Source organism: Spea bombifrons, chromosome 9 (assembly GCF_027358695.1).
Source record: "Spea bombifrons isolate aSpeBom1 chromosome 9, aSpeBom1.2.pri, whole genome shotgun sequence".
NCBI lineage: Eukaryota > Metazoa > Chordata > Amphibia > Anura > Pelobatidae > Spea > Spea bombifrons.
Genome location: NC_071095.1, coordinates 27080189 through 27092671, shown reverse-complemented (window position 1 = coordinate 27092671; position 12483 = coordinate 27080189).

Genomic DNA, 12483 nt, shown 5'->3' with positions numbered 1-12483 from the left:
AAGGCTCCACGAAATGTAAGATATTGTCATGTTTTTTTTTTTGTTGCAGCTGCTAGACTTAAGAGGGACCAACGTTTTATTTCAGCGAAACATTTGACTTATGGTGCGAAAAAAAGGGATGTGAAAAGCAGAACGAGTTCACCTTCGGAAAAAAAAGGGGAAAGGAGGGAAACAGGAATCGCAAGGAGCCAGTGAAAAAAATCCTGAATGGACAGAAGGAGCCTACGTCACTTGGTGATGCAGCCAACAGCCACAAGAGGGTAGGATGTAGGAGAAGCCACTCATTTTGTTAGCTTCTTCCAGAATGCTGCATTCGTCCGACAAGGCACCCGACACTTTTCGGTGAGTTGTGATCATTTGTTAGAATTTATTGTAATTTTCTACATGCAAGGCACGATACGATGGACAGGACATCCGACTGCGGATGAATTACGTACTAAGGTTATCCATCAGCTCTTTAGAATGTTGTTCATTCTTCATTGTGGATAAGAATCTAAATTTTGTTAACCTTCATATGCTTCATTTACCTGGAATGAGATAAGCCAAATAGTGAATTCAGATTACCGGGGTGTCTCATTAAATACGTCCCATGTCTACCTCTGCCAACGTTTGGGCATCTTGTCGAAGGTGAGAATGACAAAAAAAAAAAAAGAAGCAGCGGAATGAGATGGGCCTAATAATGTCTTTAGAAAATGCCTGTGAGGGGAATGAAATTGCGTTCACCCTTATTCCTCATATCACATTGAAGAGCGAGCCCTATTTAATCACAAGTCACAAAATTTCCCGGGACCGGGAATGTTCCAGTGACTAAATCCATGTCTAACGCTTCGTAGTAGACATTTTTTGCTATTTTTGAATGCAATAGACTTCACCGTTAAATGGTTGTCTTTTTAAATTAATTCTGAATGGATACAATTAGTGAAAATAATTATACGCTCATGGTTTTTATTGAATATTTATTTAAAAAAAAGACTTACTTTAATACATTCTCAAACAAATGGTAAATCTAGTAAACTATTAAAAAAATATACAGCCTCTATGAATCATATATATATAATATATATATATCACACTAGAATATGTGGGTGTATTTAACTGGGCGCTTATAAATATGGCCCTATTTTTTATGTTTCAATTAATATTATTTTTGCAAATTATTATTTCTACTAAATCCACATTATGATTTGTATCTCATCAGAAGCTGCTTTATTTACATTGTAGGGATTCTATCGGGTTGAGCAGAAGAATTATGAATTAATGCAGGGCCTGGGTTGAAATGATGCTTTTGGAGTAATGCACAATATTTTTTTTCTTTTTAAGCTAGAATACTATACATTTACATCGCTTGCGCTGATATCTTACATGCAGGTTTGCAAATGTATAGCCATGGGCATGATTTCCCTTGCAGAAATGACATATTTCAATAAGAAATACATTTGAAACTATGAATTCATTTTTCTACAATATTCTACGAGATCTTCTAAAAGAACAGTCTTCTACATCTTTTTTTTTTGCATTTAAAACATTAGTTAAGAACAGTTTGTTGTATTAAAGATGTATATGTATTTTTTCATTGAACCTTAAGACATGAATTAAGCCTAAGCAGCCATTTTTATATGATTTTATTAACTATGGAATCAAGAATTGTAACAGAATAGAATGTTAAGATCTCTTTACAGATGGCGTATATCGGATAAGGGATGTCATCTTAATAGCAGATTTATAAACCGGTTCAAAATACGGCAAGTGGGCGATTACCTGTCTAAGCCAGGCAATACATGTACGATCCCGTATGTGCGGCGGCCAGTGCTTTGCTACGTAGGATGCGATAAGGGAGGCTTTGCTAAGCCGTTCCGCATATCGTAATATATCAAAGCTAAGAAAGAAAGCTTGCAGGTCCACAAAATTTAATTTTGTATAAAAATTAAATCCTTTTTTATATATATATATATATATATTTTTTTTTTTTCTTTCCAGAGCGTTGACTATGAATATTCAGAAAAAAAGGTATAGTTATTTTTCTTTATTTAATCAATTTCTCCTTTTTTATGGATTTATTTTACCTGAAGGTATACAAGGTGCGAGTATCAGTACAAATATACAGTATAGGTTTTAATATGTGGGTATACACTGTGCATACATGTGTTTCGGCATACATGTATATACGTTCTATACCAAATACTTATTCATTACTATTAAAACGATGAATTTGACAGCTTCGACTCTTTTGCACGTATGAATATAAAAGTGTATGATTTGGATTCAATCAAATATCCAGAGCGTACATCGCAGGAATGCATGTGGCCGTCACGTATGACCATTCATGTGCAATATGTTAAAAGGGCCACGTGGGGCGCTCAGCATTTGCCATAAAGTGTTCGGCCATGTTACACGGTCTATAATGAGCAACCAGGTCACGTGCTTCATTATCTCACGAACCCATTGCCTTCATGGAAATGATTGCAGACAATGTAGCACTGACGCCACTACAGATATATAACGTAAAGGCAGCGGGCCGGTCTCCTATCCGCACCCAGTTACCTTTTATTTGGTTATTTGCGTTGGTTGTGGACAAAATTTAACAGGGAATAATTATACTGGTATTGGAATTCTATTTTATCAGTTAAAAAATATATATCTGCTTACAATGTCATTGGATAATGTATGATAGACACAATTTCCCCTCTTATCACGGTTATACGCTATACAGATGTACATCATCTATATATCGAGTTGTGACTTTTTTTTAAGAATCTTGCATGATTTTCTAGTAACTACACAATGATATTATTATATGTTATTATAGTCACAGTATGAGCATTCATATAGGTTTTCCTAGACAGTTAAGTAAATTGGTGTATTTTAGTTGCCGCGTCTCTGGTAATTAGTCATAGTGGATCCCTAGCATGGTCAGCTGGTCCATGGGTCTTGATATGTATGTGATTTTGGGAAGATATCTAATGAATGCATTTTATTTGGGCATTGAAAACCTTGTATATTGCACCTTGTTTCTTTACAGGATTTTTGTTAAGACCCCATAAAAAGGGATCTATAGCGTACTGGTTTTTAAATCAATGGAACGGGAGAGAGGGTTACAGCTTTCGAAGAGAGAGCGAAAAAAGGGGTCATGTGTTGGAAAGCAGTATTGCACCTCTAGAATTATGGGAATTTGAGCCTAAAATGGCGATCCGAGAACCTAAAATGACAGCGTGTGGGTGGAGTTAACCATTAGCGTTGACGAATTTCCACCATTTCATAGCTTCGTTAGTAGTTAGGTCTTTCCCGTGTTGTACCTGAAGGAGCCATGTTGGCATTTAGCGTAATTTGGAAACACATGGGAGACTCAGGAGGTCACCATCTTTATCTACAAATCGGTCAGACTTGGCTATGAATGTTTGATGGCGGTTATCAGCACGTTACACTCATTTCCAAGCTGCTTTATTGGCCAGTGTAGAATATGGACAATATAATGACAATAATGATGTAAAATTACACTATTTCTGCGTTGAATGGGAGAAACATAAACATGTCCCAAAGGGATTCTTGGGTTGCAGATCTGTTGTGTACGTTCAACAAATATATTCACAAAGATTACCCTGGGTGGGGAAAAAAAGGAACACGAATTTCTTTGCCATTTTGTTGGTTGGAATTCATGGCTTAAAAATGAGAAAATAAAGTTCTTTTGATCTGCTGTTGGAGGTCATTGTGTAGATATATTTAAGGTGAATATTAAGATTGATTTCTTTAAGTCCATTCATACGCAGGAGGTCCGGGTATTCAGAGCGATAGGAGGTCCAAGTGAAAATGCTTTGTGGAGCAGCAAAGTACTCATCCTATGTAACATACGTGTATCATTGGAAAAGGGTGACTAGAAGCACGTAATTATACCTTCATAGATCCATGACAATAAGAGTCATACAGCGTTATATAAAAGCGGGGAGTGTAGCTCTGGAAATAGACACGGGGGCACAGAACTTACATGTGTCGGCTTCTAACATGTCATACATGTGTCTAGTGTTATTAACAGAGAATACACACATTTTTACCTGTTTTTAAGACTAGGCTAGCAGATGATAATACGCGTTTTTGATCAAGTGGCCACAAAGGATATCTCCTCAGCCCACGTGTGCCTTAAACAGCGCAGTTTGGTTAAAGGATTCCATGTAAATAAATATTTCTTTATCGATGACTTCTCTTTCTACCAAAAAGATGTCCATTTCCCGAGACACTGGTCGCATGGAACGGAGGTTACTTTCCACCGTCATTCTGACCAAAGCTGGTCAGCAGTGTGACTTCATCAAATATGTAGTGGGAAAAGTACACAAGTATACTGTCCTTTGTAGATTATCTATAGTAAGACCCACAGACTTTTAATATGTTCTAGAGCAGGGCGTATTACTCAAAGCACTATTACGTAACATACCCTTTGCCTGGGGGTAGATAAGTTCATGCACTACCATCTGCATGTTACCAGGCTAAGGCTCCATCTCAGGATGATGGGAATTGTAGTTCAACATTGGAACGCCATAGCTTGCTAGACCAGGACGCAAACAGCCGTATTAGATATAAATGAGAACAAAAAAGGAATTACCAGCTTTCTCTGATAAGCGAGCAGTAAATTGCAAAAATAAAATAATAATCCGAGCCTCGCTGAGTACAGATTGTTAATAATTATTTTATTTCCCCAGAGGGAATCAGATTTCTTTGATTTCACAGATATTATTGTTTGTGTGGATGGGTGGAAACCGCTCTTATGTACTGCTGTCATACCAAGTATCAATTAGATGGTTAGAGAGAATGTATAATGGAAGTCGGATGAGAAGAGCATCAAAACACACGAAATGAAAATGTGTGCGCACACGTGGATCCGTATGAATCCACGCGTACATCTGTGTATATGATACAATGTAACAATCCTATCGGGAGGTACATGCCACTGGATTTAGGTTTTATGAACATGGAATCTGAAACACAGATCTTACATGAAAGTCCATCAACCCACTGAAACACTAAACATCGATCCTGCCACCCAAACACAACGTCTCCTCCGTGCCATTCTCGGGGCCAAATTCATTCACACAGACACCAAGAACTTGCTGGCCGATCAGCCCGTCTAGTCGCCCTTAATCAGTCGTTGGTCTCGTCTTAGATTCAGGAGCCGTATGTCTATCCCATGCATGTTTAATACCCTCACTGTATTACCCTCTACCACTTCTGCTGGGAGGCTGTTCCACTTATCTAGCAGGGATATGCATAATAAAAATGTCTTCTGTCCAAGGGACAGCTTTTTTTACCACCCCCCCCCCCTTCTTCTTCTCCTTGTTCACTAAATCCGGCCCATTGATGAAATGGAATATCTGGCAGCCAGCAGCTAGTCGGGGAGGCCGACGTCACACGGTGTTCTGACCAATCACACGCAGAGAAAGGAGGGGTGTGTGAAAGAATGAATGGATGTGTCGGAGGTCTAACACCCCCTAGAGCAGGAGAGGTTTCAGCATAGCAGCATTTCAAGATGCAACCTCCGAGCTGTGAAGGGACAAGGGGGGAAAAAAACCAAGCAGAGGGCAGCCAGATCCTTCGGATACGTCTTCATACACGCAGATTTCTAGGAATCGCCGGGGCACGGATTTTCAGTTCCCAAGAAAGAAAGAAGAAATATGTTCGGTTTTAGTATTATAAGCTCTCAGATTTGAATTGTCTTCTTACGGAATGTTTGGGAATACCCTCGTGTAAATAAGGTGAATAACGCACCTATACTTACATTTGGATACGTATCTCTTTAGTGCAATTACAGACCACGTTCTGCTGTAATAGTTATCTTTTTTCCACGATTATATTTTGTTTAGTTACCTCTAGCGTCGATGTGATTGTGATGGGGGGGGAGGTTGTAGATTTTAATTAATAAATTTCTCAGAAAACTTAATGTATATATATATATATATAATAAGGTCTCTTTGTATTTTCTTTCTAGAATGTTAGATGTAGAAGAGATATTTGTTCCCCTGTATTCTGTTCTATATATCCGTTATATTTCTATACATAAATTGATTTAAGCATATGAATGTTTTCATATTTAATAAATATTAAATTTTTATTTTTTATTACTGAAAAAATGTTCATTTTAATGATAACATGAGTAGGTAATATATATATATGAGTGGATAATATTGATATCTTTTTGTTATTATAGACTGAGCTCTGCAGAAGACTTCCTGGAGTGGAGAATGGCGGTGCTGGAGGCTGGATGAACAGGGGTTGATTGTTATCTTTGGTTATCTAGCTGTATGAGTGTTGTCCATTCTTCATAAAGCTAGATAACCGAAAGTAAAAATAACCCCATTACGCGCCTAGCGGTGGGGGTGATAATTCTTGCATCCACATAGCAGAAAACCAGCGTGGATGTTAACGAGGCAACAGAATTCCACGCTGACAAGGAAGAGAAGATCAATTTAAAAACAAAAAGTGTAACTTTGATGCTGGAATGTAATCTGGAGGTAGGAATTTTATCATCTTTCGCAAAGGTACCTTACAATGAAAAATCCGTTAATCATCTCTACTGCAAAATGTAAATATTTCATATCTTTCTCCTCTGTTTTAAGAAAGAAAAACATTTCTCCGACAGGCTGATTAAATATGTGGCGGACTCACCTTTATGCAGAACTAAAAATGTATCAACATTTCAGAATTTTGGTCAAGCTTGTAGAGTTATCATTATTTGTCAAGAAAATGTATAGGATAAAGTCTTAGGAGACATATTATTTTCCCTTAAAATTCATTAAATATCAATACTAAATACTTGAATCCATGCTTTATGCACAAACTGATAAGAAATGTGTAAATGAATATAATATATATATGATATATAAAAAAGGAAGGAAATAACAATATTATCAAATATATAATTGTAGAAAAAAAACTTGCTTTATGGAGGCGATTACAGTTTTTACAATACTAAAAGGAAGAAAAAAAACTATTTAGCGTATTTATGGGCAGGCTACAATATTCTATTTAATATGCAGAAATATATGTATTTTATATTTATATATATATATATATATAAATAGATATATAGATATATAGATATATATATATATTACATCAAGCACACATTAGGGAGAGCCTCTGGAATATTTCAGGGAAAACCTTGCCTTTCTTCTGCGTGATTAAACCCGTATAATTAACTTGTTTTCCACTAGGATGGGTTTTAAAGGAAAACTTCTTATTTCGGTCCATGGAAGCGACATTTGACCAGAGGTCGCTGCCTGCTGAGAAGCATTGCATTCTAATCCTACCCCTAAGTAAAGGGATTATGCTTTTAGTAAATTCAATAAAAGATGGAGAACAAAAAAACCCCATCAAGGAATAGAGATATTTAACCCCATAAATTGTATGTACAAGAAATAGGGTTAAATTCCTAGTAAAAAAAAAAAAAAAAAAAAAAAAAAAAGAATAAAAAATGATTATAGTGGGGAATTTTCAGAATTTAAAATTGAATATTTATTCTTGGGCTATACTCAGCCGGTTCTATTGTTTGGGTGGGAATTTTGTCCGTGGAAGCTCAGGCTCTTGTTACGAAATGGGGGCCTTATCTCTAGGAGATGATGACGTATGTGGGGGCCGGTTTGTAAGTGTTTGGTAACTAATATGATGAAAGACTTTGCCGCCAAACAGCTTAACAGTTGAAAGATAAAGACGTAATTGTCCCTAAATCCCTGTAAGCTTGTTGAACATTGGAGCTGATCTAGAAATGCCCTCTCCCTCTGCTTAGGGGTAAATTAGGCTGTATATAATTTAATAACGTCACAATTCTCAATTTGTAACCTAGTGGTACCTCGCTTCAAGGAGATAATTCAATGCTGTTTTCAAAGCCAACTTAAGACTTATAAGAGCCTTGTGACACGGCACGTCCGTGTCCAGGAGAACCTTCAAATATGAGACCTACAGGCACATAAATATCTAAAATATCTTAAACTTTAAAAACTACAATTCCAAATTTTAAAAACTTAGTAAAAAAAAAAAACCTGGCCTAGCTGGAATAGTAAATTCAGATTGCATTTAAAATCTCCCCTCGGAAAATGTGAGCAAATGGAACATCCTCTAGACTGACGAGTTAAAAAAACCTGTTATTAATTTTTGAGCCAATGAAATGACTTTATTTCTGACTGTTCCAAAATGCATACAGTATTAGTGAAAGCGGTTTTAAATATACCACTAATTCATCATTTATTTAGTATGTGATAAAATTTAAAATTTTGTGCAAGGAGCTGGGAAAAAAAACTGGTACCCACTCAAAGTGATCTTTATTCATTAATATTTCTAGGTAAACATATTAAAATTGCAAATATTTGCTAATGTATCTTGGATAAAAAACTGGTTAAGATCATAGTAGTTTTTTTTGTAACATCCTTGTTCAGGGACCCTTTCAAATGAACCAGCATGACCTATATGACCCTTTTAGATGGAAATAGAGGCTTTTTATTTATGTAAAATTCACAAAAGTCACAGAGATAAAAAAAATTAAATTAAAAATAAATGTTTTGCAGCTTTCAGTAAATCTCAAAAAGTGATTTTTAATAACTAGTACTTTTTTTTTCTTAAGGAAAAGAAATGTATGTTATCTATGGGCAGTTTCACCAAACCTTTGGTTCGTGTGAGTACATTGCAAGATTTAGGTCTCTACAATGTTTATAATATAATGTCGTTTCCGAGTTAAACACTTTAACTACTTCACTTCTGTTTAAGATCTCGAGCGATTTGAGGCATATATTTAAGGACGGTGAACCTTATTGGTCAAACTGTATAATGATGTTGGTTTTATGCACTAACTGGTAAAGAGTTTGTGCGATCAAACCTTTGAATTGGGAAGGGTCAGTGCAGAGAGGTTTAATGCTCAGAGTTTAATCTGAGAGATTTTCCCCACTGATTTTATGATACATTGTGCAGGGCCCTTGTTGCAGGCGATTCTTGTCAATTTGGCCCCTTATAATAAGTCTTTAAGGCAATGAGATGATTTAGAAATGTATGTCGGCTTAATATGCTGTTGTATAATTAGAGGCACTGGTCAAAGATTTGTGGTTTCCTCCCCAACCGTTTGTTCCGACTATCACAAGCAACTTTTATCAATCTATTTTTAAAATTCACAATAAAAGGGACAAAATTGTTTCAATTCAAGAATATGTAGTCTGTTTATAGTTAATTATTTCTATCATATTCCATGAGGAGGAGATTTATTTTTCTGGGGCTGTCCTCCACGTCGAGGGATGTGGGCTGGATTTAGAATTGAAAGAGTTTAAAGCGTCATTGTGTGCCAGAGACCTGCCTCCTCTTACCATCACACCTAGAACTCATTTAGCCCTTGAGAAGAACGTTTCCCCTCCCCAACAGTAATCCTTGTGTGTGAGCGGCAGGCATCTATGTTTGCCCTAATGGTAGGCGCACTGTTGAGTGGGGTATCGAGTTCAAATTCTTACCCCTATACCATGGCAGACACAGCCACACGGACAGCATGTAAGGAGTCAGGTAGGTCTTCTTCATAAAGAGATTAGAAAACATATGGGAAGTTCTGCTGTGATCCAGACAACTCTTTAGAACGCAGAACACCACTATACCAATGCGCTATTATTATAATTATTATTATTATTATTAAATCTCCAGTTTCCAAGCACTATTTAAGTCTGACCAATCTTCAATTTTTTTTAATTTTTTTTTATTTCATTGTGTTTTGGTGTGTGGGATCTAGGTTTGTCCGTGTAAAGCTCACGAGTCCATGTCAAGAATCGTTTACATTTTTGTCTACGAAAAGTTTGTTTTGATTATTTTGAATCTTTTGTGTAATGAAGCCGACTGAATAATTTCTCGTTGTTACAATGTGCAAACCTCAATAAAATGATTTTATTTAGTTGAAGAAAGATTGACAGTAGTTTTTATTTCAAGGGATTTGAGTTGCGATTATACATTTACGGGGGCTCTGGTATCTAACGATTTTTTTGGGTATCCTGAATCCTGGACGAGGCCAACAACTGATTAAGGTTTGATTCTTTACAGCAGGATAAGCAAGCAGACTAAACAGGGGCCGAATGGGGCCGATCTGCCTGCAGATTTTATGTTTCTATATTTTATATATTCTAATACCTAACAGAGTGGGTGCTCGATAGCCGGTGGCCACGTTCTAGAACGTTCGGGAAAGCTGTGCGTTCGCTTGTAACGATGCAAATGATCAATTCGCCCAATTAGCTTATTTAATCACAGGTTTATTACTTACAATCATAAAACTCTCAGTCTTACATAAGCTTTGTCAAGCCTCCTCCTTTGCATGTGAGTTGGTAATGTAGGATACCGATAGAATGAAACAAACAATATATAATAATCACAAAAAATAAGAGAAAGAGAGAATTCTTTGAACGGTCGTTGCTTATTTCACCAGTTAGGAGGAATTAGGAATATCTTAACAGTATCACAATGGGGTTCGTGGGCGCTGTTGCGTACGTTAATATATTGCATGTACTTCAGGAACCTTAGGGAATTTTCCAAGTTATCCTGCCATTTAAATAGGAATGGCATGCCACCGTTAGATGCCAGGAAACAAATATATTTCATAAAAATATGCCATATGTTGCAGAATTTTACGAAAACGCTGCAAATTAACTATATGGACAGTTAAAGGATTATTACTGATTGCAGACGTAGTGTAGTATATTATATATATATTATAGATTGAGATTTCCATAAAAAACTAAACCATACATATATATATATATAAAATAAACATGCACACAAAAAAGCATGATGGACGGTGCAGAGTCAATGTGTTAAATCGATGCACTTTGATTGTGTTTTATTGAAATGAAGTAGATGTATAATTTCATCCGGGTTATGTATGAGAATCCCGTGTGAGTGGCCGATCCATGCGCGCATTCTGCATTGTAATTATTGCGAGCGAAATAATTGCGTTATACGCAGCATCTGCTCGCTGACTTTGTATTGAAAGACGACAGCTCGTCCGCGCGCAAGATCAACGGCCCAGCGTCCACATTTTTATAATCCTAATCTTTCATCCGAAAATGGTGGATTACAGAAATATATCCATCTACCTTACAAGTGTAATGAAATGACCCAGTTTAAAGCATGACGTGTACATGGGCTAAGCCTGGGCACGCATGTCATAAAATGGGTTTCATTTAAGATTTTAAATGTTCTACAAAACCTGCGACTACAACTAAAAACGATCCATGGAACCCGTGACATTTTAGTATAGAAAATGGGATGTTGGATTCTCTGCATCACAGCATTGCTTGGCTCACAAAGGCTTTACTGGTGACATAAGCTGGGGCTGGATAGGAAATAGTTTGATCCATAGGGTGAAGACCTCTAGAGCAGAAGACATCTCTTTGTTTTTCCATCACATAAAAGGGTAACTGTGTCTTTTAAAGCTGGAATATAGAGTATGGGATGTACTAAATAAAAAAGATGGGGGGCGATGAAAGCAAGCACCAAACTAGATTTACAGACAGCAACCATCGCTGAGATCCGAAAACCAAGTATTTTGCCCGTGCCTCGCTTTTAGTGGCAGGTGCAGAAAGCCCTGGTCCTCCGTTTCATGTAACTAAGGGCTGAAGAGAACATTCTTTCACACTCACAGATATAAACAAAAGCACAAATAACTATATAAATATTAAAACATTTCATCAAGGAGGCGCTTGTTTAATCGAGTGCGATATTTACCTGCGCAAACCAAAAAAATGCAAAGAGGACGCCATCGTCTACATTACAGGCAAGTACAACTAATGGGCTGTTCTTCAAACGCGGCTGCGTAATTTCAAAGTTTTCTTTTCATATTGCCATCATTGGGGGGGGATCTACATTGAGTGACCCTGCCCACGAACACATAGGGAGATGTCCCTAATCTGTGTAATATTTTTAAAACATTTGGAAGCCCAAAAAGGGGCCCTTCTCCCACGAGAGACAATCAATCATCCTGTGTGTGACGGCAGTTCTCAGACGCTAGACGCTGCTGGATTCTCGATACATTGTTTCACTGGGCCCGATCCTGGCCAAGGGCTGACCGCTCGCGAGAGACAATGGCCGCTCGCGAGAGACAGACACGCAGGAATCTCTCTTTGATAAGGCATGTCTGGGCTCCGTTACATTGTAATGCAAAAAAAAAAGATGGATGACAAGAAATCAAAGACAACCCTCCCATATTATATTACCAATCCCCTTCAACAAAACACCTCCAGGTATGAACAATAATCACCCGTTACTATGGATACTACTAAAATACTATATTAAAGACACTAGCAATACATTTCTATTTCTGATTTATCATTTTAAGCTTTTTTGCACCAATGAAGACACCAAGGGGGTTGTTCACCATACATGTATGGGCAGGAGAGTTGTGGTTCAAACTCCCAGCATTCAGTGTACGTTATAAAGGATCATCCCTGGTAAAGAATTACTGTGCTGGCCCTGCATAATGTATAGTTC